The 27,959-nt window shown below is 39.2% G+C and overlaps 1 long non-coding RNA gene across 2 annotated transcripts; it reads left to right on the forward strand.

Annotated features, from left to right (window-relative positions):
• On the forward strand, positions 1-27,959 carry LOC130604441 (uncharacterized). 2 transcript variants are annotated; one of them, XR_008973454.1, is made up of 3 exons: positions 1-280; positions 6,136-6,204; positions 27,333-27,959. It is a non-coding gene; the product is annotated as an uncharacterized LOC130604441 (long non-coding RNA). The 2 variants fall into 2 exon arrangements; XR_008973455.1 differs by lacking the exon at positions 1-280 and adding an exon at positions 4,116-4,475.

Genomic DNA, 27,959 nt, shown 5'->3' on the forward strand with positions numbered 1-27,959 from the left:
TGGGCAATGTACTTGCAGGCAGGCAGTGAGGTTCATTGTCCTCTTGTGTCTGCGGAAAGCAATCAGGAAAACATCTGTGCTTAGCTAAGAGCTGATTTTAATGGGTCGGGTTCAGATGTTGGCAGAAGGCACATGCTTCAAGAGCTGTGAAAGGATGGTTAATGGATTGTCAGCTTTGGAGCCTGACCATTAGCTGGGAGACACAATACTTATTTACAAGACAAGCAGGAAGCAGTGGGAGTCTATATGGCTGGGAGGAACAGGAATAAAAAGTGACAGGGTAAGTGGCACTGAAATGCTACTGTCTTCCTTGCCAAGGGGGGTGAAGAGAATAATGCCATCAGCTCAAGCGCTTAGTCCTACTCCAGTTAAAAGTAAACAAACCCCCAAACAAATTAAAACAAAAAAAAAAAAAAAGAGGGAAAAAAGCCCTCTAGCCGTTTGGTGAGGGAGCTTCCTTCTGAAGTTTGTAGCTAGTCATTACTCTTCAGGAGCAAGGATTGTGCAGGTTTACTGAAATTGTGCTACTAAGTGGCTAAATTTTCAGCTATTCTTATCACAGGTGTGTGGCTGCCTTAAAGCTGCATTTAAAACAGTAATCAGTAACGGTGGATATTGCTAGCAGCTGGGTTTGCTGCTCTTTTAAGAGCCTGGGGGGAGGGTGTTTTGTTTTTTTTCTTCTCCTCCTTTTGGCAGGACTTGTTGAATGTAGGGCCAAATGCTTGATGGGGAGAACTACAATTGCAAGTTTGTTTTCTTGATATGCTAGGACTTGATTATTTGGCAGTTCCTTCTCTTTTTATGCGATATTCCTGGGTTTCTGTCAAATATCTCTAACAGAGGCTAGGAAAGTGAAGAATATTTTCCCTCCTATTTTTCAGGAGGGTAAGTGTGCTTAAACTCTCAGTAACTTTTGAAGTGCTTTATGAAAATGAGAGTAGAGTGTTTTGCAGCTGAAGATGGGAGGTGGTTTCCACTTTCTGGAGAAGCAGGCTCCTCTGTTTTGTAAATAGCAGGCCTGGATGGACAGGTCTGAAAACTGGTTATTGGAAAGCAGTCCTGTACCGTGCCTTCGAATGAAGGGAAGTTTCATAACAACCACTGCCAAGGCATCTTCTGGCTCCTGTTCCTCACACTTGTACAGTCATAGGGGTTTTGACCTCTTCCCCATTGTTACATTGTAGCTCGGTTCCTTAAAGGAAGGAAGATTATGGGCCTTTGTTCTGTCTGTTCAGTGGCCTCTTGTCTTGCTGCAAGTTCGAACTTCTGGCCAATTGAACCACAGTTAGCAAAGGGTGTTAAGTTTGGTTGAAATGTGTCTGGGTGGAGAAGGAAAAACCTATAGTTGTCTACAGAGTGCTTTTGACTCTTAATTCAGTGTCTATTAGACATCATAAAGTCCACTCCAGTGCTCACTTGTAAGAGCTAGTCTAACACTTAGGCTAAATCTTAATTTGTTTACCAGAATTGCTTAAAATAATAAAAAAAACCCTGCATCATAACACACACAAAAGCTCACCTATTCAGATTTAAAGCATAACAGCCAATAACTTTAAAATATGTTGAGACCGATAGCTTATTTTTGACAGATGTGCAAGTGTTTTATTATGCCAGTTTTTGAGCAACATGTTTTTTAGTGTGTGGGGTCCCAGAAGGCTGCTTTTCTTAGGTTTTTGTTGCTGTACGGTTAGTGGCAACGGGAGTTGGAAATGCTCGAGTGAAGTATGCTTTTTTTTTCACAAGCAAGAAGTAATAAACCCCTGGGACCTGGAAAAAAATTGTTCTCACTTTAGTTTGAGAGAACAATATCTGCACTAAACCGACACATTAATTGAGTCTGGCAGCCTCCATTTAATTGTGACTCATTGCAAATGATAGAGTCAGCTCCTCAGTTACAGTTCTGGTTGTGTAGAGTGAATAAAAGAAAATGGGTAGTACGCATATTACTTTTCCCCTTCCCGCCCCCTCCCCCCAAGACAACAACAACAACAAAAAAAAACCAACCAAAAAAAACCCAAACCCTGCAATTTTGGATATTTAAAGATTTGTGATGTTCTTGATGTTCTTTTTTTTTGGGGGGGGGAGGGGGGTCAATCTATTTCACTGATTTTTAGACACAATAATTTTAGAATTTGTCTATGAAATTCAGTCTCACAACTTATGAGATGTTACCACAACCGTTCTGGATTTAAATACATATGAGATACAATTAAGCAAAACTAAACTTATTTGACATAATTATGCTACAACAATAATGCCAATAAATCTTAGTTCTGGCTAGTAAAAAGAATAAGGCCTTTGACAATGAGTAGCCCCTGCATCTGGAACCAGCTTCATCCCACTGTAACTCACAAGATGCTGTTGTTGAGTTGGAACAGAAAAGTGCGATGACTTCCTTTGACAAAGTTAAGAAAATACCACTGCTGGATCAACCTCATAAGAAATAGCTATCCTCTAAATCTTTTAAGTCTAAATAATGGTGTAAAATAGGGAAATAATGCAGGAAAAAGCTGGCTTTACCTGCATGTACAAAGTGATCAGTCATTTTTATCTTCTGATTTGAATTACACTTACTATTAAGAAAACTTATGTTAGGCTGAAGTCATATTTTGCTAGAAGTCAAGCACTTAGTTTAATTGTACCCATATCAAGAAGGTTTTTAGTCCAAGCTAAGCTGAGAAAAGAAATGGTGGAAGGTAACAAGAGGGACAAATGAATACTGATGTCTGCAAGGTCTTTGCAGAACTAAATAGACTACTGGGACCAGTGCTAAATCCATTTGGTTACTATCAGTTACTTGCAGACATGAGGAAATATTCTCCATCCAATTTGTCAATGTCGTCTGGTTTATAAATGCTAAGATATTCAATTGGATTGATTAAATCCTTCAAAAGTATTTAAGCTTTAGAAGTTTCTTCCTGAGTTCTGCAAACTAGAATCCTAATTTACCTGTGAAATTGACCATTGTATAGCAACTCTTCTATAACTACATAATATCCTGTGCTTTTAAAATGCTTTTCAAGCAGATGATAACATCATTTTTTTAAGAACTAAAATTTGCAAAAGATAGAGAAAAAAGCTTTAACTTAAAAAGGAACATGGGAGAAACTGGTGTCTCAGATATCAGTTCACAGAAATCTGCACTGATGCAATTCTAACTCTTGAAAGAAGGACCTGCTAGGGTTTCTGTTGTAAATATTGATGTTTGTCTTTTCCTAGAGCTCTCTCCAGTGACCAGAATGTTTCGAATTGCTATTTTGTATGTGTTCATATATTATAGAAATATGGAAATAAAAAAATAAACGAGGATTCAGAGAAAAAGAATTCAATCTCGGAACAGCTTTAAAACATTACAGTAATAATTGATATTGATGTGCAGTAGTGGATAACTAAAGGCCTACTACTCCCACAGAAATAAGAGAAAAAAAGTATCTGAGTTATCTTCATCTATGTAATACCTCATCTTAGAAATACAGGTTAGTAGGACTGGTCCCTGATTCCTTACCTGAATAAATTTAATTCTTAAATTCTAACATCATATGGAGAGGCTGAAGCTTCCCTCCCCCCCGCCCTGGGGTAAGGTGTCATTACAATAGCTATGCCTTTGTATAAAAAGCAGCTGTGTATAACTTGCACACTTCCAATGATTAATGTTGCAGTTATTTCTGTTGTGCTAATGCATAATGCTTCTTGCATTTGCTTTTGTAGGACAAACCTACATCCATCATTGGGGTGTTATCTTGCCAGCTTCTCTGCTGTTTTTATTTAGCTAATTCAACCACTGCTTTACCTAAAAGGATCTAATTAATCGTTATGTTCCTAATCTTGCTTTTATTGAGAACACAGTTAATTAAGTTTAAAAATTGACATGGCAAAACTTGATCCAGACAAATTACCTCAGAGGAAGATTTGTATCAGTAAAAATCTCTGGACTAATACATTGCTGGCTTGTGCAGCTGGTGCTAAAGGACCTTGTGGGTAGCCCCAAGCTGAGGGTGTCTGTGGGGGAAGTGCAGCCATGTGATGCACACTGACTCGTTGAAACTACATCAGCAGGTTAGGAGCTGGAGGATGCCACCAGCCCCTCTAAATGGTTTTGCAGTGAAGGAGGCTGATCTTGAAGGTGATCAATACCCCAGCTCCTGCCCAAATCCATGGCTTTTCCAAGTCTAGTACAGCACTGCTGAAATTAATGGGAATGAGAGGGGGCTTTCCTCACCAGGAATTGTCTGGTGCTATCTGGGACAGCTGCCTTGGAGGCCTTGGCCCTGGTGCACCTTGGCCTGTGAGGGCCTGTGCTGTATGAGAAGCCTGGAGCTGAGCGAGCGGGTAGGCAGGCAGAGTGGGAAGGGGGTATAGAGACTGACAGGATCCTCAAGGAAGACCTGGGGAGACACTGCCTGAGCCCCCACCACTATGCAGCTGTGCTTGGTACAGACAGTCCTGAAATGGCAGAGGCTTGGCCCTTGTGGAAGGTAGCTCCTTCTCCTGCAGATGTACAGGTGTGATGGAGGCTTGGTGAACTGGTAGCTGCTGAGGGGTGGAACCTGTCTGTGGAGACCTTGGAGCCACCCTGCAGCGAGGGTGGTAGCAGTGAACCCCTGCTGCTCCCTTGGGTGCTTGTTGGGCGCCCAGGATGCTGTGGAGAGGCTGTGCAGCTTGACTAGCTCTGGGGCCATTAGCCTTGCTGTGTATCCCTGTGAATGTCAATGGCAGGGCTGCGAGGCCTAGGCAGGATCCTGATAGGATCCACCTGGAAAAAGGCTGCAAGAGCACCTTTGCTAGCTTGCTGCCAGCCGTCTGGGGAGAGCTGGAAACCAGGAGCAGTGGTTACAGGCCACAGTGAAGTGAGGCAGGAGTGGACAGGGTGGAAAATGAGTAATGCAGGGTGGTGGGAGCAGGGGAATCCTCAGGTATGGTAAAACAGGGTTCAGAGGGGCTTATTTTGAAGCAACTGAGACCTGGAAGTGCAGCTCGTGCGGCTGGAGTGGTGCTACAGAAAAACGGGCAGGGAAGGTGGGGAAGAGGAGGAGGATATGAAAAGGACCAGCTTGAGTATCCACAGAGCTGAGTGTGCCAGGCTGGTGGAGAACCCATGGGCAGCGCCATAGAGGTCTGGTCGGTGGGTTTGTTAGTCCAGTTCTTAAACAATTCAGTACTCATGTTGCTACAGCCGCAGGCAAAATGATTACTTCAGGGGGGTTTGCATGAAGTAATTGGTAATACACCTTTAGAAACAAATTAAGAACATTGGACATTTGTTCTGGAAAAATTAACCTGGATTTGAATGTTTTGTTTTATTGTGTCTCTTATTTTTTCCTAATATGATCAGTAGTGAATATATTTAGAAGTTTTTTCCTGCAGTATCTTGCAGGCTGTGCCAATTAGATACAATAATTCATTTAAAGAGTCTGTTGTTCTTTGCAGCTGCTAGATGAGCTGTCTGCTGCTGCAGTCTGAACTCCGCAAATTACTGTAACCTCTGTTTTAAGGGTACTAAGGATCCTGAGCTAACTTGACACCACACTGATGTTCCTGTGGCTGCAGGATAAATAGATGAGATAGAGGTTAGATAGGATTCGGTTCCTGTTCAGTGTGGTGCTAAATAGTCTTGCACACTATTAGATAAAGCTGTAAAGGGCAGAATGCTTGGTTCATTTTGGGCCAGAACTACACCTTTCCAGCATGTTGGAACATATTAGTACAAAGTGGCTGCAGTTATGCCCACGTCGTTTGCTAAATGAGAGGTTCAGAAGCAACTGATGAGATGGTTCCTTTGAAAGGGAGGCCAAGTGGATGAACGAGGAATAAATTCATGTGGTGGCTACTGAAATGTCTGTCTACTGAATACTGGTTTGATGATCTTTGGCAGTATTCCTGAAAGGGTTCAGGGAAGACTAAGCAAACTGAAGTGTTTTGTTCTTTAGAGAATCTTAAGAGAAATTTATCCCTTGCCATATTCCTTTTAATGATAAGTCTCCTAAGTATTTTGAGTCTTAGCTTGTATGTATTTTAGTCTCCTTCCTCAATTAAACGTTGAAGAAAATTGTTGGGAAGCAAATTCCTTTTTTATTCTGGGTAAGGTAAATCAGGTTGCTATGATACAAACTGGTTTTGTGTTTGATTGTTTTCTAGCTGTCCAGCAAATTAGAATATTGCTCATTTGCCCAGCTTTTTACCTCTGCACCAGAAATGTTTACACATGTGAATATTAAAAAAAAGTAAATAAATCTTTGAAGCCTAGATATTGCTTTTACTATAAAAATATTTAAGAGAAAAAATATCTGAATATAGATATATTGTTGTCTTTTGCTAATTCTGGAAACCTTAAAGGTGAAAATAAGCTTCTTTTGTAACATTAGTTATTGTGATACTTAAGTAGAGAGAGACCTACATCTGTGCATTTATATTCTTCAGAGTAATGTGCTCTTACTGGAATTAGATTATTCATATAAAAAGGATGATTGCTCAAACAGAAGTGACCATAATGTGAGGGTTAGAATGAGGTCAAACTTATTTTGCAGGTCTATGGAAACTAATTTCTGACTTTCCCATAGACTGCAATGTGCATTTATTTACCTTGGCCTGTAAGTAGTTTACAAAATATTAATGATAGTATTAAACCCAAGTCCTCAATTAGATATACACTCCTATATCACAGAAGAATTGGTATAAACTTCTTGCCATATTTTGACATGTTGTAATGGTTTAAAACCAGTCAGGCAACTTGTTCACTCACTCCCCCCTTCTTGCCCTCCCCCTACTCCAGGAGGGACTGAGAGGAGAATTGAAAAGAATGCAACTCCCACGGGTTGAGATAAGAACAGTTTAGTAACTAAGGTATAACACAAATCACTACTGCTACCACCAATGATAATAATGATAAAGGAAATAACAAGGGAAAAGAATAAACACCTCACCACCAGCTGACTGATAACTTGCCCCCCAGCCTGACCAAGCACCAACTAATACCTCCTCCAACCCCGCCATATACTAGCCCTTCCAGGTGACTCTCAGTTACATCCTGGGCAGGACATGCTGTGGTATGGAATACCTCTTTGGTCAGTTTGGGTCAGGTGTCCTGTCTCTGCTTCCTCCCGGCTTCCCCTCCTCCCTGGCAGAGCATGAGGCTCACAAAGTCTTTGGTCAGACTAAACGTCATTGTTATCAGCTCTGTTCCCAGGCCGAAAGTCAAAACACAACACTGCACTATCTACTAAGAAGGAGAAAAAATGACTGCTCCTGCTGAACCCGGGACACATATCAAGTAAAGATTTAATCTCAGAGGTACATAATTCACGCACAAAAAGAATAGTCAACATAATAATAATCATGAGTAGTTTATTTGGTGAATTTTCAATCAGTTGTGGTATCAATAATTTATGTGTGAATTTCAACAATGCATACATTACCATTTCTAAAGAGTGATAACATCTTGTCGGAGAACGTGGGAGCTCCAACTGTGTAATGAAGCAAGTACGGTTTAGGACAGGTCAGACAGAAAGAGCTTTATTAACTCCAATCATCGTGAGACAGCATTTGGAAGGCGCCTCCCCGCTGCTGCCAAGTGATTGCAAATCCAACCTATATACTGTGTCAGAGAAAGAAGAAATAGGAGAAAAACCCCAGTAATATCAGTAACAAAGCCAGGTATCCATCCCTGTGGCGTGCAGACTCCTTAACTACCTTGTTAACAGCCGCTATTCTAATCATGAAGCTATGGAGAGATGGCTCTTGTTGGAGCCTGGGGTAGCACATGCTACGTTGGCTTTGTTTAGAAGTTGGGAGTTGAGAGCATTCTCTGGTCATTGATAGCTTTTAGGTGAAGGGGATTTTCCTTTAGTAACACCTTCATTTAGCCACACCTCTTAATAATATTAACATGCCTCTTAAAACATTAATAGTTTTGCCACCACAGTCTGAATCCCTATCACACTTGGGTTTTTCCCTGCTGCATGCAAGTGCTGCAATAAGTGGGTTGAAATAATACTGTGCAGCTTCCCTGGCCGATCGTGTGGACAGTGTTGCTTGAGGAATTGAGATGAAGAATTTAATTGTTTGCACTATAATCAACAGCAAAGAATGGCAAATATGAAAATGAGTGCCATGAGGTTTATATCGGGTTAGGTGGCAACGCAGGCTGCTTCCTGTCTAGTAGAGACACCGTGCTGGCTATGTTATGCTCTCAGATCCTGCTTTACATGTGCTAGGAAAATACATTGGACTCGTGTATATACAGAATACATACACTTATACAGTATATGTGCTAATGCGTCAAAGAAACTCGTGTTAGAGCAGGGATGTTATGAGTCCCAAAATTGGACCAAAACCATTTTATGATGTTGAGTGGTGTGAGAGGGACTAACATCCTTGTCTTCTTACATTTGTCATTGTTGCAACCAGACTCAATTACCTGAATTCTCTTAATGCTAGTTATCTGCTGGTATCTGCTCCCTCCCATGAGAGGGGGGCCAGTACAACTCCTTATCTCAGTTTATTGATGTGGGCTTTGCAACAACTTGTTAATCAATTGCTTGCAATTGCAATTCGATAGCACTTTTCAGACATGTATGTTATTCCCCCCCCCCTCCCCGTGTCTGGGATTTCTTCTGTTGTCTAAACTCAGAGAAAAATAAGGAGAGAGTAACCTGAGATCAGGGCAGATCAGTTGTGGGCTGTATTCAGCAATCACTGAGACCGTCTAGAAGCAACTGATGCAGAGGGCTGACCAATGTACAGGGGGGTTGTAAAGGGGGGATAAAGGAATTTTGCCTGTTTAACAGAAAGCATTGTTTGCAAATACCTGTCAAGCTTGCCATGCAGTACCAGGACAATAGGCTATTGATAAGGGGGAGAAACAGTCTGGTAAGGGGAAGAAAGAGACTGATAAGGGGGAGGAACAGTTACTTAGTTCCAGTGAAGACCAGCTTCATGGTTTGGACTTTGACCAGACTCCTAAAGAGCATGTGTGACGGCTAGAGGTGAAAAGTTCACGCTCGAGGAAGACTCATTTACTTCATCTTGAAGACCCCTACTCACAAGAGGATGACTCATTTACTTCATCTTGAGACCCTCACCCATGACCCCGGGGGGGGGGGGCACTGCGCAGGCTCATTATAATACGAAGTGGGGACAGGACATGAATATGTATAGGCATATTGGGCAACCTCATGAATATATATAACTTTAGAGAATAAATGTAGAAGGAAACAACACTGAGGCGCGCATGCCTTTGGAAGCGCTATCCCCTGTGCGTCTCAGCGCTGAATAAAAGCATACCTACTTTACAACTTTAACCAGTTGTGTAGTCTATCTGCGTATCACAACCAAGAAGTGATTTATTTAGTTTTGTTGCATTAATGTTCAATGATTTTCCCCCAATTATTTTGATGCCCATAATTCCTATCTGTTGTCTTTATACTGTTGACTCTTTAAGCAATCTTCTAGAGACAGGAGGTGAATTACCTTAGTTGGCTTCAATTGGACACACAGATTGGTTTTGAATGTACATAGATTTGGTATCTAACAGCATGTATCTGGCAATTTGCATACAGGGAAGATGAAGGTGTGCTGAAGCTTGTTATTCAATATTGGTTTGAGAGGGTTGTGTTTCTGTTCCTCGTTTTTAGCCTGTTATCGTACTACCACGTCTACATTACAGGGCTTGAGTTTCCCCCGTTGATTACGTTTTCTTTTAATCTTCAGAAAGCTTACGAAAATCTTTCTTGGCAGTTTTCAACTGTTGCAAACGGGTCTCTAGTCAGCTGCTGCCACAGCTAAGTTTTTGCCAGGACTTTCTTTAACCTTTATTGCTGTAAAGACTGGGCTGATGGCTGCTTACTGTCTGTTATCTGAGACATGAACGAGAATCGGTTACTTGACTTAAGGTTGTTGTTTTGTTGCTTTTTTTTTTTGTTAATATTTATATCTGTCTTACATTGGTTTAGTCACATACGTCACCTGCGTTATTACAAATTTAAATTAATGTTTTAATTTTACATTTTAAGCTTTGTATTCCTTGATGTCCCCTTGGTTTCCTGTTTTTAGATCTTTTCATCGATGTACACAGGCTTGCTACAATTTTAAAGCATTTGGCAGTAAGCATACAATTAAGTAAATTTGTAAAACAAATTAATTCATAACGTTGTTATTAAATTAAGTGAAGGGTAGCAAATTATGAAAATCTACAATTTTGTAGATTTTGTGAATTATGTTCTCTATCATGCATTTCTGAGGTGAAAAAATAGGAATGCTTGAGAATTAAAATTTCAGTCTATTCAGTGTTTGATTATTTAAATGAAGCCTCATGGATCTGGTTGGCTTATGGCACTCTCCAGAATTGGATGTTGGAGAACAAATTTACATCCAAAAAAAAAAGGTACAGTAACCAGTCTTATGCTAATTGTGGATGTTATTTTGTGCAGCACATAATGAGATCTCAGCTGTAAGAAATGAATATAATTGTTTATATTGTCCCAGCTGTGTGTAAGTAACACCATCCTAAATTGGCTGTATTTCGGTGGCAGTGAGCTTCACACTATCAAGTTTAAACCACACTATTTCACCCCCTTTTACTTGAAATAGCAGTTAGATATTCTGAACACCTCTGCAAGAGAAGTAATGACAAAGAAATGATTTTGTTTGCAATGCAGGTACTTTTTCCAAGCAATCGCCCTTACAACTTCAAAAAACAATTTTGTCTGGTTTGTCTCATTGGAGCTGTTATTGAATAAGGTTCTTGTAGCCGTGCTCAATATTTCAGGATTTGAGTCCCAGATAAAATATACTTCATCACATAGTTTCACTGCTCACATTTTTTCTGTATTTAAATAGAACTGAACAGGATGTTTTAGAAGAACATGCTTCATCTAGAAATGCCAATTTGTCAAAACCGGAATTGTGTGGGAAAGGCTGATTTGATCCCCCCCCTTTTTTTTTCCTTCCCTCCCCTGTGGAAGAAGCTTTAAGAAACAGATTTCAACTGCTGAAAGCTTCACATTTCAACATTTTCAACATGCAAATGGCAGTTTTCTTGGCTTGCAAAAACATTTAAGTAAATGCAGTAAGAATAAAAGAAATGCAGAGAATTTTAAGAGAATGAAATCATTCTGGTGAAGTAAATCAACCTTTAAGTACTTAAGACTTTAATTAGACTTTATGGTTCTGCATTCACATTGTTTTCAGCACTCTTGTGGTCAGATGCAGCTAGCTCATAATCTTTAATTTTGCCTGACATATCGTTGGCCTAATGCTACTCCCATTCAAACTGGTAATGAAATAATGCTACTTCCATTCATACTGATGGAAAACTGCTTTGGGATTAGGTCACTGCTGAACATGAAAAACCCATCTTTCCTCTATGGCAGTATGTGTGATCAAGGAGAAGGCCACTGACTCAAGGGCCACACTGCAATGTGCTGTAAATACTGTTTTGTAAGGAAAGAAAACCAAAAATAGAACTACTGCTTAAATGGCAATTTCACTGAGATTTGAATACATTACAGTATCATTTTCTGTTATCTCCTGGTGGTGGTTTTGTGGATTACTGTCTGATAAATGTAATTGTTTGCAAACCATTACTTAGGTGCAAAAAAAAAAAAAACCAAAACAAAAACATTTACCATTCCTTGTTGCAAAATCTCTTGGAATCACATTATGAGGGATAAACCTAACAGAATTCAGTAGAAATAGCCCTGAAATCAGTAAGTTACTAGGAATTACTTTGATTCTCTTCTGACAGAGAATATTCTTTCTGCACATGAAATCCTATGTAATCCTTCAATGGAATTACATTCCCTCTTTTTTTTTATTATTATTAAAAATAATTAGATCAACCTATTGAAAAGTCACTGGTTTTTGTTAAATTATAGAGCACATAAAAGCCTGAGAATATTTTTGAAGTTTATCGGTATAAATTTATAATTTGGTTAGAAGAGAGCTCAGGGTATATAGAATTGCATTTTTACAAGCTGTGACTGACTGGAATGTTTTTGGTTTTGTTTACTTAAGTGTTGACAAAATTGATGTTGTCATGTAAAATGCTGCTTTGCCAGACATTAAAGGTTAATCTATGGACCTGTAGAAAAATTGGCTATGGAAGGTTTTTTGTTCTGTATGACATGATCAACCCTTTTGTTATTCCAGAGTAACTGTAAGAAGGGAAGGGTTATTTAAGACAATCAATGGTACTTTGTCATTAATTGAATTACAAGTTTTTTAATTCTAACAAATCTTTCAATACTGAGTTACTGCATTATAAATCCTTGGGCTAAATGCAGATTTAATGCATGGTAGACAATGAACACTGCACCAATGCCCACATAATGCTGAGCTGTACACACAGGGAAAAGCATATTGAATTACTCATAATTCCCTGAAAACATCAGTCCTGAACTGCTTGGTAGTCAAACCCAAATACAGTATTTAGAAATTATGTAAAGTTGAACAACACAGAAGTTGCATTCTGTCTCTATGAATCATTCACATTCACACGTATGCACATTCACATGCATAATACAGCACATTATTCTGATTCTCATCACCTTACAAAACAGAAATAGAAAAGGGGGGAGGAATATCTGGGCTTCCCAGACAGCTGCAGGGAGGATGTTCTGCCCTTGCTGCAACCTGCACAGCACAGGTTTTTGTTACCCTTTGTTAGGTGTTATCTTCTAACCTGCATTTGCAGCATTCCAGCTAAATGAAGAGAAAACCCTGTATTGCCTGGGGCATATGATGGTGCAAGTTTGTATCTCCAGCTGAGAAACTGTACTGAACTTCTGGAGCCATTTGTAGGACATTGCTTTTCAGTGAGAAACTTTACAGAAAGAACCCATACCCAAGCCCTCAGCTGAAATCTCCCTTCTGTAGGAAGTGTTCTCACTAAGGGCTGAAACTGGACCTGAATTTCGTAGTTATCCCCAAGGCTTACTGGACATAAATGGTGGAGTGTTCTGATACCAGATACCAAGTCTACAATCTCCTTAGACTTATTGGTCTCAAGACTTATCTGAGCTAGGAGAGATGGAGTGGCTCCCATGTGTGAGCAAAATAAAGGTATTATGAAAAAGAAAAGAGTGTATGTATGTATGTGATATATATGTAAACAGGTGTGTCTAAAACCAAGAATGGTGACTGGAACTGGAAAACAAGATGGCACAAGGTTTAAAGCAAAGAAAGGATTTCTTCATGTAAGACAAAGCATTAATTATAGAACCACTTGCTGTAAAGGGCTGTGAAGGCAAATATAGATAGATACACAATGGATGAGAGAAATTCAAGGGCTGTTAAGTGCATTGGGGGCTGTTGAATAAGGGGTTTAGAAGTAAGTTTCTGGTAGAAAGCCCTAAGGCAGTGAAAAATAAGCAAGTCCATCCTCTGGGCTTGTGGAAGGACAGAAATAGATGATTGGAATGATGGGGATACCCCCTAAGATTATATTTGGTATAGCATTCGCACATATGTGTATGTATACACAATGCTAGACTATGTGATAGGATTTTCTATTTTTGTGTGCATGTGTACTGAATGATAGCTCTGTCTTTAGATGGGTGTAGCTGGGGGCATACACACATATTTAGTGTCTTTGCTTTGCTAGTCACTTTGATACATGATATTTCTGGGTATTATTTTCCAAAGGCTACAGACTCTTTTATACCTGTCACTGTAAAACTATGAGGTTCCTTTCTGCTGTGTGTATTTAGTGGAGGATTTTCTTCTGTCTCATTTGGGCTGTCATCTATTAGAACTTGGTTTTGAAACCTACTTGCTTTGGAGGATAGGATCATGCTGTTTAACTACTTGCTCAGATGGGAAGTACAGTTTAGACATAACATCTGTGCAGCTGTTGCAACATTCACAAGCACTTCCAGGCCTTCTCTGTGATTACAGGCATGTGAGGATTGCATTCCCTCTGCTGGGTTTCCTATACTCAAATAGGAGAATGGAGATCTTGTATCTTCCCTTTTATTAAATACCCTTTCTTATTTGATTTGAGCTTGACTTGAGCCTTTAAGGGATTAGGAGTATTAAAAGGGCTGAGCATGCCTGTGGGAAAAAGATTGTCTTCAGCAGCTGTCTGTTGGTAATCCTTGTGTGTTGCAAAGCAAGGATGTGCAGGTTGCAGAGAGCTGTAGTTTCCTCTGATAAATAGAGGGGTCATAGTGGTGCCAGGCTTTTGATGTTAACATTTTATAATCAGACTCTGGCAACAGGGAGCAAGAGTGGTGCCACTGTCAAAAGCAAGCTGAGAAATGTCAATTTAGCTCTAAACACAGGTTGTGATATCAGAATTTGTGATTCATGGTGCTTTCTACTGTGTCTTGTGTTTGGTTTTATACAGTCTGCTGTAATCTATGTAATAAGAGTTGCAAGTTTAGAAAGGCTTTCATATGTGTGTAATGTAACAAAATGCAGGAAAATGAGCTTGGAACTTCATAGATTCACAGAATCAACTAAGTTTGAAAAGACCTTTAAGGTCATAAAGTCCAACCATTACCCCATCACTGCCCAGACCACCACTAAACCATGTCACTAAGGTCCCCATCTAGATATTTTTTGAACATTTCCAAGGTTGGTGACTCCACCGGTACCCTGGGGAGCTTGTTCCAATGCCTGACCACCCGTTTGGTGAAAACATTTTTTTAACATCCAGTCTAAACCTCCCCTGGCACAGCTTGAGGCTGTTTCTTCTTGTCCTATCACTTGTTACCTGGGAGAAGAGACTAACCACCACCTGACTACAACCTCCTTTCAGGTAGTTGTAGAGAGCACTACAGTCCCCTTCATGGATTTCTCTCTTCATTTAACAAAAAAAAAAAAAAAGAAAAAGAAAAGCTGTTTCACACAAGGTGTGATTTTTAAGATGTTCAGGGTGTTCTCTTTGATCAGCTGAGGGGGAGGGAAAGTGCACTGGGACAGCTACCTAAATGAAGACAAAACAAACCTGAAGTTTTTGGTATTTCAACAAAATTTACTTTGTAGCTTCTTTGAAATGGGAAGCCTTGCAATTAGGTAAATGAAAATCATGTTTCAACTTGAAGGGCTTTCAATCAAAATCATACTTTTATCTGGTATGGCCAGACCTGGAAAAGGCCTTAAGGCTTGCAAGCCTGTTGGCAGTGACTCTGTTTATGAAGCCATTTGCTGGAGGTCCACTGGCACCACACTGCTTCACCTGTGGCTTGGGGCTCTGCAGTCACACTTGCACTGCAGGCATACCCATGACTTGGAAAACTCATGCTTAGGTTTGGATGCAAAGAATCAGACTTAATCTGCAGTCTGATCACAAATAAGAAGAAAGTGCATGCTGGAAAAACAAACTCTTAATGTCATCTTGAATAGCAATTATGATGCATTTAGCACAAAATAGTAGTTATAGGAAAAATAGGTTGTTTTTTTCCATTTGCAGCAATGTGGTTCCCTGTGAGATTTAATTAATGGCTCTCGTTTATTCTTATTTCTCACTACTCTGTGAGTGCCAAGTATAAAAGAACACAGTTTGGCTTCTGGGCAGCAAATTCATTTAATGTTGATATAGAAGTGTCTCTCTCTCTGGATTTTTCAAGGGAAAAGAGAGGGAGGGACATGGAGGGGAAATATGATTAGTAGCATTGATATCATAGACAGTTTGAATGGCTTTAGCAGTCAGTGAATTCTTATGAAAACTGAATTTATATTCCTGCACAACAATCCAGAGAATGGGGAATTATCTCTAATTCACATCACATTAGATGAATGGAGCCTGGAAGCTATAACCTACTTAAGCTGAATGTAACATTTTGTCTTTTGGGGGATATAGGAGATGTTAGAAACCCACCTATGCTCTCTTATCTTTTTCAATTAAGATAGTAAGCTTTCCTTTGGATAATGTTGTCTTGAGGAATAAATTTCAGGTTAAGCAAAACTTCTTGATGGATAAGACAGGCTGTACCACGTATTTCACTCTGATGTTGGAAGGGACAGAGTAGCCTGTCTGCATATTTCCTCCTACAAGCGTAGAAAGCAGGGAGTGAGGTGGATATTGATGGGGTGGATTAAACAAGTCAGCTAGGCTTTCATTTCTGCAAAGCTTGGTTGCATACCCACTGGCATCAAAAACTAAAATCCAGTGGTATAAATGTACATCTGCCCTTTTCATATGAAAAGGGCTGCTCTTTGAAAGCAGATAAACTAATTTTGAGGAGTATGTTGTTTTTGGGAGAGGCTGGAACTGAGAGCAGCAGCCTATTGTTTCATGTAGCAATTGTTTAGTGCCTGTGTTTGGTTCATAAGGTCTAGAAAGAAGATCAATCTGAAGAAGTTTAGCTCCTATCTTGTGATACTTAAGCTAGCAAAAGAGAGAATGAAAAGAGTAAGAGAAATGAAAGCCCATTGCAAAGGGCATCAGTAGGCAACAGTGAATCCTGAGGATTTCATAGCACCAAAAGCAGTAACACTTCACTTTCCTTATGACTGTACACAACATGACATTTTGAATTCTGCCCAGTCCTGTCTAACATCGTCTGCTGTCATCCCTGTTAGATCAGCACAGGTGTATCTGCTTTTGAAGTCATTACTAATTTATTTGTTAAAAAAGATTTTGTGTGGGGAATAGGGATTTATCTTTCGGCTGCTGTAGTTGCATCATTCATCAACTCTTCCTTTGCCTTTGGCAATGGATATGTTCTCCTCTGCCACAGTACTAATTTTAGTTCATTTAGGCTCTCTTAGTTTAATTCTTTTTTTCATATTTGTTGCAGCTTAGAGACATGGGACTCTGACAATTTATGTATGACATGAGCTTGGACTGTTTATTCCTCCCCCTTCCTGCTCTCTTTTTGAAAATTGTGGTGAGTATATATATTTTCTTACAGAATTTTGAAACCAAATGATACTGGGATGAGTGACTGAGCTGAGCAGCTGAAGGCTATTTGGCCTTTGTGAAGATCTCTGCACTGCAATGCCGTGCCACCTCCACCACTGATTCCACCACTGATTCTTCTCACCAGCTGCCCTTTGGTCTGTCTTTCAGCCCTATGAAAATGCACGATGGCAGCATACTGGCTCAGCATACTGGCTCACCAGGTGCTCTTCTTTCTGGTCTTAAGAACAGTGTACAATATTTGACTCCTGTATCATCAGTATGTGATTTTTACAGTGTCTTGGGTCTTGTGTACTCTTTTCTACTGATGGGGATAATGCTGAGTATGAAAGGAATTGGAGTTTTTTTCAGGCACAAGTTTTGAATGAATTTGAGGCATGAAACTGGAGAGGATTTGGCTCATACTCTGTGAGGTGAAAGACAATCATAGAATCGTAGAATCAACTAGGTTGGAAAAGACCTATAAGATCATGAAGTCAACCATTACAATGATGCTGCTTTTGGCTCTTGAGTGGATATGTAGCTTCACAAATAAAACGTTTAAATGAATCACCATTCTGGGCCCCTTAGCATGCCAGTGTGCTTGTTTCTATTATATGAAAAAAGCAAGAATTAGAGTGAGAATAAACAGCTCTTTGCACGTATTTGTCTGCTGGATTCATGAGGCGCCTTGCCTTGGGAAGCAGTTTGGATAGAAAACTGCATATGCTTTATTCACTGTGCTTTATGAATTGTATGTGGAGAGGATTATTCAGGATCAGATAAGTTCTTTCTTTCATTCCTTGACATAGTTCTGAATTTTATTCTCAGTTTTTTGAGATATCGGACCTGTTACATATATTATTTTTCCCATGAGAAAACCCATGAAGTTGATATGACTTGTGCTGGGGTTTGGATTCATTTCGCTTATTACTAGAAAATGCTTAATACAAAATCAAAGAAACAGATGCTACTTGCTGAATTTCTCTGTTGCTCACAAACCTTCAAGCTCTTAGCATAAACTTGCTATAGGGGCTGCTGTTGGCCATCTTCCTGTTTTTCAATGTCACTGTCCTTTGGCAATACATAGATCTTAGTGAAACAAGATGTTGTTTTTCTCTGCAAGCTATACACATTTTTCCACTTTGTGCTGTGCATTTTAGGCAGACTGGGAGCTAATAAGGCTGCTAAGATGAATTCTCAAATCACCATGTTTTCTGCCAGGGATAAAAGGCCACATAAATGCACTTTTCTGACTTCTTTCTCAGATGCAATTTCCCTGCTCTCTCTTTTATTTCTGCACTCTGCTGGCAATATGGAATCATAGTATCTCTATTTACCTACATGGATTTCCTAACAGTGTTATCAGAGTACAATTATTAATGAATCATTACATCTTTTTCCCAAAATACCCACTTATCGTTGAAACCTTTTGTTGCAGTTCACGCTTGTGTTTAAATTTGGACAAAGTACTTAATGTTATAGTAAAATTAGCTTCCAAAAGTGTTAAGTAATGCCTCTTCCAGCAGAAAAAATATCTATTTTAGAGGGACTAAGTCAGATGTTTTGGGATGTGCTATATCCTGTATCCAGCAAGGACAGCCAAACTAACCTTAAAAATAAAAAAGGAAAAATACCAAGAGCTCTATTTTGAGCTGGGTCTTCCAAGACTGCTGAGGTTTCTGTTCTACAATGGGAAATCTATGGAAGTTTAGGACTGAAACAACTTTATGCTGAATGTCTGCAGTCTTGTGCTAGAGCTCCTACGTGGGACTTAGTGTCATCAGGGAATCTCTGTTCATCAGCTTGTAATTTCTGATCATCTGTCTCGCAAACCTCAGTGGTGTCAGGTTCATACTTAGGAATCTTATGGCTCTGGAGAGTAACAGTACCAAGGAAGTAAAGTATAACTTAAGACTTCTATTGCCAATAAAGTGGGCTGAATGTAAACAATTTCCTTGTTGAATGGGAATGTTTCATTGGAGTCCATGTATGCAGAAGGAAAGAAAATTTTTGTCCATACACCAATTTCAAGGAACAATAAAATCCTTTGACATGAAGTTCATGCAAAATCTGTAACACACATCCCAAGGAAAAGCTGAAGTCTGTTTTGGAATTTGAATCTAATTAAAGATGTTTTGTAAACTTTTTTGTTGTTGTTGGATGTACTTGTGGGATCTAGTTGTGGAAAGAACAGTTTAACCCTTCATGATCCATATGCTGTCGATCAAGTTAATGATATTCCTATTGTTTTGGTCAGTAGTCAGAAGAAGTGTGACAAACATAGAACTATGGCATTCCCTTACAGGCACTGAAGGAGCTGACGACATTTTATAAAATGCAGTTATGTAAAGTATTGCTGGAGGCAAGACTGTGAAGCTGAATCTTTGCTGTTTCCAAGGCAGAGAAAAAGTTCTAATGTGTTTAGTCTTGTAGAAACTAGCTTGGCCTTATTAGCTCCAGCTAACAGGACTCTTCAATTCAGCTTCAGCTAAAGGTATTTCTTAATTAGTGGAACAGGGATGCAAAAATATTCCTAGTATTTAAAGTTGGTTATACTCATTCATATCTTGTTGAATTAGAATCCCTAGACAACCTCTTATTTTTCTCTAAAAGAATAATGTTCCACATCCCATCACTGATTTAATATTTCTTTTAAAGCTAACTGCTGTGGAATCTAAATTTAGAAAGGAACTCTGAACAGGGACAGTTTTTGCCTAGCTTACAAATGAATTGCTTATGAATCATTCCATGACAGATTTAGATGAGTAATGCATTTTTGTAATGAGCAGTACATACCATGCATCTTTGTCAATCTTCAAGTTTTATTGGGAATACACTCAGCTCTCTCTAGTGCCACATATAATATAGTTTTGGGATCCTGTGTGATTCAAATGGGAATTACAGATGTCAGTGACATTACGCTGGTGATAATCTATGAGTTGGAAAGTGGCATCCTTGCAGTGATGCCTCGCTGAAGAAGTATTGAATTTCTGCAACTTGAATCCTTCCTGGTGTTAAAAATTGGAAAAGTTAGTTGAAATTGATCAATAAAAGGTGGAGGTAGGTTTTCTTGTTATTGGTCTTATCAATAACTTCTGAAAAGTTTTCTTCTGATAATTCTTCTCGCAGCTATGGTCAAGCAATTCTTCTAAGTGCAGTAAGGTTGACAGTGCACTTGCTTAAGAATTAGAACTTTAAACGTACTGTTTGAGGATGGATTAATCAATGCTAAACAGATAGCTTGTTTTAGACAACCACTTTTCTTCATCCTGCTCCATAATACATCAAAAAATGAACCCTAATTTCATCTAGTCTCATGAAATAATGCTTTTCTCAAAATTTTGCAGTTCTGCATGCATTTCCCATTTGAGATTTGTTTTCAGGGGATTGCGTGTGTTTGTGTGTGTTGTGCCTTCAGTCAGTGACTGTTGAAGACCTTCATTTCTTTGTTTAAGCCTTCTGACCTTACAGAGAAGGATGGCTCCCCTTCTCTAGAAGTAAGCATCCAGGACATATATACTGCTCTGCCAGTGTCTGGCAGGGAGACAAGGGGCTTGTCTGAAACAATCCAATGAGAAGGCCTGGAGTGATTCTGCTAGGAATTGCATTACTGTGTTGGAGTAGTCACCATAAAAATTTGTATTCAGAGAAGGAAGCTGCGTTTCTTTACAGCCTGAGCTAAACAGCCACGGTCTGTAGGTGTGGCTGTTGGTCATGCCTATCCCCTTTCGGTGGGACAAGCAGTGGAGGATGGAAGTGTGTGCAATGCATGTTTGTCATATGGTTCTAGCTTGCACACGCATAAGCATGACCAGGAATGGAGTTCACTGGTCCTCAGAGGCACAAGTATGTGAATATGATAGATGAGTCTAGCATGTTTCTTACCCTTATGGGGATCAGAAAAGAAACCAAGAAAGAGCACTGCCAAAGTTAGCTCTAGGAAGCTGATTCCAGATAAATGCTATTGACATTTGAGTTGTCCTATCTTGTTTTAGTGCCTGGCCTGCTGGTTTTTATTTGTTTATTTTTAGGGGAAGATTTTCAGTAACAGGCTTCAGGAAGCCTGAAATTATGTTTTATTCCCTTGCACTGACATATGATAGTTGATTTGTATTGGCCATACAGTTTGCAGTGTCTGTGTACTTTAGGGTGTGCAAATACAGTTTGAAAATTGGAGTAGATTTATGCTTGGAAATTGCTATAACACTTAATGGGTGAATAAAAGCAGAGAAGAAAATTATGAGCCAAACAAATGGATTTTGACAGGCTGTCTTCGTTTAAATTACTCTACAGAACTGCACAGTATTTCCTGCAAATTGTGCTCTACAAGTTGAAGATCTAATTAATGAAGTACTGCAATAGATTAGCATCCATCTCATTTTTCTTATTAGTAATCTCCACTGCCAGGTTTGATAGCTTTATTACCTTGCCTGGTTTTGGAAGGTCTTTTCTGGAAGCTGTGGTCACAGACTAGTAGAGCTGTGGTGGTTTTTTTTCTGGTGGTGTTTTGTTTGTTTGCTGCTCCAGTCCAAACATAAGTGTGATTATTTATTAGGCTTGCTATGAGCTAAATTGTCTTTTCAGGGTCATTTTAGTACTTGGAGGTTTATAGTCTTGGAATAATGTTTGCACGTACACATACGTGTGTGACATTTTATTTCCAACAGAAGCACTCTGGAAAAAACAGACTGGAAATAGTAGCCTATGAAGTGTTACATAAGCTGCAAGCATATTTCATATGGGCACAGAAACCTTGTATTGACCTGGATGAAGAAGCCAAAGATACACGTTAATGACACGGTGTAGGGGAAGCTTTCTTCCTATGTGTTTCTGCTTGCAGCCATGAACTGGTTCAATGCAGAAGAAGAATATAATTTTCTAAGTTGGGGGTGGGAGGGTGGGATGATGTCTTTGGATGCATGCTTGTATGTGAACATAATCTTTACTACATTTAGCTTTAGGTCAAAGCTACGATAGATTTCATATATGTGAGTGCCAGTCAGGGTTCTAAAGTTGCCTATTCCACCTACGTTTTCTGGACCTTATTTTCAGGAACTCTTAATCCTAAAAATACAAACAAAGTGAAGTCTTGATTACCTGAATCTGTTCCCTTAAATATAATTCCAACACTTGTGAAATGAAGCACTCTGCTACAGTGTGAGGTTTGGTATGTGTAGCAGTGGGTATGACAGTAGTACTGCAGCTGAGCATAGATTGATTCTAACAGGATTTAGTGATTTATTGCATCAGGTATAACAGCATGGTACAAGGTAGCATCCTATGATTAGATTTACGCAACATAACTCAAAGTGATGGCTGAAATGTCAAGAGGTGAAGGCATCCATTTTTCTGGTCAGCCAATATTAATTCTCTGACCTGATATGCTGCATAATTTTGTTCAAAGAACCAGAATAGTGGGTGGAAAGTTTACAAGGAGCGATAGATGTAGTTTTTCATGAACAGACTGATTTATGATAGATGGGTAACGATCTAAGTATATATCTAGCTGTTTTAGCTGTAACTAGCAGTTAGATGGAATCATTCAAGACCAAATCATCTTAATCCCAGTTCAGAGCTTCTGTTCTTACAGCCCATCTGTTGACATGACAAGTTTGTCAGATTTCAGAAGACTGTTGCTCTGTAATTTTACCATATCCTAAAATGCTGCTGCATAAATCAAAGTGAAAACTGGTGAACTTTGGCCTTGGGATAAGATATTTTGCCCATTATATCTTCAGAACATTTTTTTTTTATTCTCAGTTATTTCACGTTGCCTCCGATATGTTTATTTTTGTCTCTGGAAAGGAAGACTCATTAATTTACTAAATTTTTTTGTCACCAAATCTTCTTTATCAAAACCATTTACATGAGATTTCACCAGCTTGCACCTCTAGCCTGGCTTGATCCAAATCTGAAAAAATGAAGGAATTCTTCAGGTAGGAGATCATGCACAGTAAGCCAGTTTAAAAGGACAGCATTCTATTTAATTTGTTTGGTTTTACTGACCTTTTTAATATGCCAGGGATTATGGTACCAGGAGAAATGCCAGCAGAAATGCAAGGATTTTTTTGTGTGTTATAGGCAAGTGTGTGGTAGGTATTAGGCTATGCTGGTCTGTACACCCATACCTGTCTGTGAAAGACATCATCAACATTTATTTTGCAGCACCAGGTTTAAGTGGAAGCACCGTGTATGTATTTCATGATCCCTGCACCTTGTGTAGCTCTTCTCTGCAATGCCGCTGGTAGAAACATTGATACAGCTGTAGATATAGGTACATCTGTATCTTATTAGCATCTCTGCATTTCTGCATGGCATCCCTCTGTAGTCCTTGGTACTATATCAAAGCCACTAATGGCTAATCATTTAAAGAACTTCTTGCTGAAATCTCTTTGCTTCCAACCTACTATAGACTTACTTGCAGAATAACTACTATAGGCTTTGGCTTTCATTGTCAGGAATAGAATTTCCCTCCCTGCAGAGATGGATGCCTATCATGTATCCTTAAATTTAATCTGGGGTTAAAAAATGATCCAGCAACCACTCACTCATGCTAATGAGCTTGGTCCCAGGTTCCTGGCTGTAACTTCCTTACATATAGGGGCTCTGGGGAAGAACCTTTTAGACCTTCCCACCATCCCGAGGCACCAGAGAGCTTCCACCACAAGGAAATGTGTAAAGGCTAATGCAAAACTTCTCATTTTAATGAGAATGTGTGGGAAGAACTTGCACAGCATGGCAAAGATGAAGCTCATTAGCTAAAGAACCAAAATAATCTCTTCTAATGATTCTTATTTTCTTAATGTTCTTCCTTGATCACCTTCTGTATTCTTCTCCCAGCCAAATAAGGGCTAGGAGGAATAAGAGCCCTTTAAGAAATACTGGTATCAAAGAAATTTGTTTATGTTTTGTGGCTGAATAAAATACTGCATTATCCTGAACTGTGTTGAGCTATCAATCCCTAAAAGGCATTTTATCAGTTTAAGCTCTTCTAGGATTTCTCCATTTCATCCAGGAAGAGGTGTCAGTCACAAAGAGGACAAGTTGCCTAGGGAAGTTTGTGTGATGTAGCTGCAAATCTCCAAAAGGTTATTCTAATGGGTCTCATGAGTTCCATCCCGATTTTGTTCTTTACCGTGCAGTTGTTCTGCTTTCCTGTGAGCATGTGCAAAGAAGTCTTTAATGAGAAAGAAAGCCTAATCACTGGGATAACAGCCATGTTTTGGTCTCCCTTTTTAAGACCACCAGAATTTAATATGCAAGGAAGATATATTTAATAATGGGTATCATTAATTATTAAATTATTAAAGTCAGTCAGAATAGGATTTTCTCAACTAGCCACTAAAGCTTACTTGTTCTAGTGAGGAAATATTTCTCCATGGAAAGAGAACAAGATTGCTTCTAAAAAGAAGTAATGAGATGGTACATGGCCATTAATGCATGGAATTGTATTCATAAGGTGTCCATCATGTCCACTAACACCAGCATGTATTTTCTGGATCTGTTCTGATAAATTGAGCTTCTGAAAATTCCCTGCAGTGTTTCAGGAGTAAATGATTATATGTAGGTTATTTGTCCATGCCACTGAAATTGTATTACCAGCGATGGATTGGTGTGTCAGGGTGCATCATACATAAATGATTTTTAGAGTGAGCAGCCTTCATCTAGAATGTGTCAAGTCCCATTGTATGTGGGGAATAGGGGAATATCTGAACAGGTTCTTTTGTGGTCATAGAAGATCCAGTGTTTGGGTACAGAGCTCAGGGAAAGAAGTTCATTGGTTGTGTTACTGGGTGCCTGCTACTTTGCAAGTAACAGGTGAAAATGGGCTCTCTGTTTTGAAGATTTTGCCTAGTCACTCACACCCAGCTCTAGACCCGTGCTTTAGCACTGGTCCCTTGAAATGCATGGTTCTACTCAAGCACAGTTTGGCTTGTTGTCTTGTGGGTTGGCTTGTAATCTGAAGTGACTTCTCTCTTTGCATGCTAAAAATACTCATGGCCTTAAGGTATGCAGGTGTTCTGGGCACTGTTTTCAAGCAGGTAGTTTGTGCTATAACCCACATCTCTTGAGTTACAGCTGTCCTGAGGGTTGAGGTATCTCTTTAGCACTGGCAGCAAGCAGCTGGGGTTTCTTCTGATAAAGCTTGGTCTTTACATGTTAATGTAACAGAATAACATTATAACTCTGCACCGTGATTTGATTTGTAGAAAATCTTTATCCTTTTACACTTATGGCCCTTTCCCCTCTTCCTGCTGAGATCTGTTTCTGACCTATATGGTTTCTATTTCTATTTTCCTGCTCCCTTAAAAAATGTTGTGACTCATAACGTTAACGAGAAGGAAACATCCAGGAGCTATTTCTCTGACAACCAGTTTATGTTAATTGGCTATTGTTTGTTGGGGAAAAAAATCTCCAATTAGCCTCTAAAAGCTGGGCACCAAGCGAGATTTGACCTTTGTGTTTTAGGATGGCTATAACAGCTAAACTGTGTGACAAAATCTCAGTAGCAGTTTAATGTCTACTATTACCATGATGAGATGCAATTTCAAGAGAAAAGAATGGGGAACTGTATTTGCTACAGACAAGTTTTCTGAGACTGCATATGAACTGTCTGCTGATACACTTTGGCATATTAACCACATTGATAGCAAACCAATTTCACTTGATAGATTTAATGGGTATTATTCACTAAGCCACTCTTATTTGAGTATTTTCTGTTTCACATCTTGTGACTAGCTGCCTAGATCAATGGAAAATAATCACTGCTGCTTTATTTAATGTTTAAATAAAGCAAAGGTTGGAATAAAGCCACACATAATGCAGCAGCTTTTGGCTGGCAAAGTGGTATTGTTCAGAGGTGTCATGTTGTGCTATTCTGTCAACAAGTCCTTAAAAAGGACACACTTTCAGTGGCAGAAATGGGCTTTTATAACTCAGTTCTTCCATTTGTGTGTCATTCATTGGTGTGCCAGTATGAAACTGAACTCTAACACAAATACCCATCAGTATTTCGTTGTTATAAGAAATAGGGTTTTCTTTTTTCCTTTTTTTTTTTTATTTTTATTTTTTTATTCCTAGAAACAGTGGCTTAAAAATTTTCAATGTGTTTATAACTAATTTTTCTTCTGTGGCATTCTTGTGGCAGCAAAATGGTCTTGGCACAGTGTTAAAATGCCCTTATTGAAAAAAGAAGAAATAAACAACTTGATAAAGGCAGGGTCATGGGAAAGAAGCTTATAAACCAAGCAGGTCTACTCTGAACCTCATGACTCAATGGGAGGCCCCCCTTACCCTTTCGTGCCCTTTGGCCTCTGTATCATTCGTTTTTAGCTTGATTTTTACCTCAATTTTCCTTTGTATGTTTCATCCATGCATTAAATACTAGAGTGAACCTTGCCATTGAATTCTCTTAAGTCATGCCTTTATGTATCAAATTATAACTGCTCCTGTGAGTACTTTTTATGGTCATTCTTTGAGCGACCCTTAGGCATCCATTTTGTGACAGAGTAAAATCTCAAAACCTGATAAAACTGTTTGGGCATGTGTAAATTCTGATGTGTGGAGCTTCTCTCAATGTGCCTATGCCTTGCTGAAATGAAGCAATTATACAAAAAAAATTTATTATTGATTTTGCTAAGACTTTCTGTCATCTGGAATAAAGTTGGGCTCTTCATTTGACGTGTATGAACACAGTATTAAGGGAAAAGAAAGCACTTCACTAATGTGGGTATGCTTCCAGTCACCTGCCAACACTGAGAAACTGAGCCACTATTGTCACAACAACAGGTTTTCTTTCCTCTCTCGGATGCTCTAAAGCAATTACTGTGAAAAGTTGTCTTGGTAATGAGCACCATCCCTGTTTCAGAAATGGAGGAAATGAAATTACAGCCAAATCTAACCATGGGCAGAATACAAATGTCAAAAATGAGCAGAAAACTAGATGCGGTTATTGACAATTTCAGTTCCCTAACCAGAACAGTGCTTGTTCCTTGATCACATAATTTGGACCCCCTTGAATAAAGTTAAATAAGTCTTGAATGAATTCTATAATATTGCCATCCTCTGCTTTTACTTCACGTGCTTGAAAATGAAACTGGTCTCCTACTGTTAACAGTCTGGGATGTGTTATCTTTAAGTGTTAAGTTGTTAGTGTCTTGGTTCCTGTCTTCATCTTCTGCCTTAAATACTTTGATAGGTATGTGGAGGTCAGAGTTTTCAATGTCAGCATCTTGGCAGGAGTCCTTTAGGGATGTGGGCTCATGTTAAGACCACTCCTCATCACCAGGGTGATGCTAATTTTCAGGCAGAAGCCTATCCAGATATTACTTCTGCAAAACAGAAAGAAACTAGTCATTATGATTGACTGTAAATCAGTATGGGGAATCAGAGTCATAGAATGGTTAGGGCTAGAAAGCACCTTAGAAAAGAATGTGATAACCTAATTCAGTGCATGAGATAACACTGTATTGTTTTCCCCATCTTTCAGAACTGCTTCAGCTGTGTATCTGCAATTGTTAGGTAGTACACGGTTTAGGATTTTCTCCTTATTTAAGCATATCTCACATCTCCACATACTAAGAAGTATGGTATTCATCTAGGACACTGAACTGGAAATGTACTTATCATGGGCTAATTGCTCACTCAATTTTTATTCCAGCAAGTTTTCTTCATACCCCTGTGCTGTACTTCACAGAAGTGATTAGGTAATAGGCTGGGCCCCTGGAGATCGTGATCTCTGTAGAAATCAAGAGAAAATAGGAAGGGAAGGGAACACAGGGGAGCAAAGAGGTTAATATTGGTCAGACTGATAGGGGGTGGTCTTATCAATAGGTGAACTGTTGTCTTTGCATATTAAGCCGCATGACGTTTATAATGAACAAATATTTTGGAAAAGGAAGAGTTATCATTTATGCAATCTGGCCTTTGTTTTTCCTTACCTCTGTGGAATTGTTTTCAAAAAACTTCTTAATAAACAGAAGAACCCATTGGAGCAGATTGCTGCAGATGGTTTTGCTTAGCAAGCTACATCTGTCTAAAGATTATACTATACTACTAGGTTGAACTTTACCCAGCTGATGTTCTGAGATGGGAGCCCACATATGATAATATTGAG

This window comes from Pezoporus wallicus, unplaced genomic scaffold, assembly GCF_028554395.1.
Source record: "Pezoporus wallicus isolate ANWC-B61680 ecotype Strahan unplaced genomic scaffold, APGP_CSIRO_Pwel_v1 contig_7071, whole genome shotgun sequence".
NCBI classification, from domain to species: domain Eukaryota; kingdom Metazoa; phylum Chordata; class Aves; order Psittaciformes; family Psittacidae; genus Pezoporus; species Pezoporus wallicus.